General features: G+C 42.9%; 1 protein-coding gene across 1 annotated transcript in view; it reads left to right on the top strand.

The window, feature by feature from the left end:
• LOC105903165 (protein GPR108) overlaps positions 1-96 on the top strand; it is a 12,197-nt gene extending 12,101 nt beyond the window's left edge. The window contains exon 18 of the mRNA XM_031562340.2: positions 1-96. This exon is cut by the window's left edge and continues 178 nt beyond it. The gene's annotated coding sequence lies outside the window, so the exon portion shown is untranslated.
• Positions 97-436: the final 340 nt, after the last annotated feature.

Raw genomic sequence — 436 nt, 5'->3', positions numbered from 1 at the left:
CCCCATTGTGACCATTTCTGCTGACGGTCCACACCATGGCTGCTGTCATGGCACCCGCAGCGTCGCTATGCAACACGACAATAAAAGAAACGAAAAGACGAGAGTAGTGAAGAGATGGATGGACTTAATGAAAAGCAACGATGGAAATTTTTGATTTTGGGTCCTTCCTATAGCTTTTCCCACACACCCATGCATACCCATAGCCCTTCCTTCCCACCCTTTGTGATGGCTTGCGGTGGTTCATTCCGGAAACTGTGCTCCCCCTAACATGTAATGAATGGTTTGGACCAATGTGGAGAGGACCTTGAAGTAACTGGTGGTGGTGTTTGTTTTTCTGTTGTTGTTGTTTTCCTTTTATTTTATTTTGTTCTGCTTTTTTATTTATTTCTTTCTTTTTTTTTTAGTGTCGTTGCATTTCTGCTTAGCTTTGTCTCTC

Source organism: Clupea harengus, chromosome 24, assembly GCF_900700415.2.
Source record: "Clupea harengus chromosome 24, Ch_v2.0.2, whole genome shotgun sequence".
Lineage (NCBI taxonomy): Eukaryota > Metazoa > Chordata > Actinopteri > Clupeiformes > Clupeidae > Clupea > Clupea harengus.
This window is presented reverse-complemented; position numbering and strand designations above follow the sequence as displayed.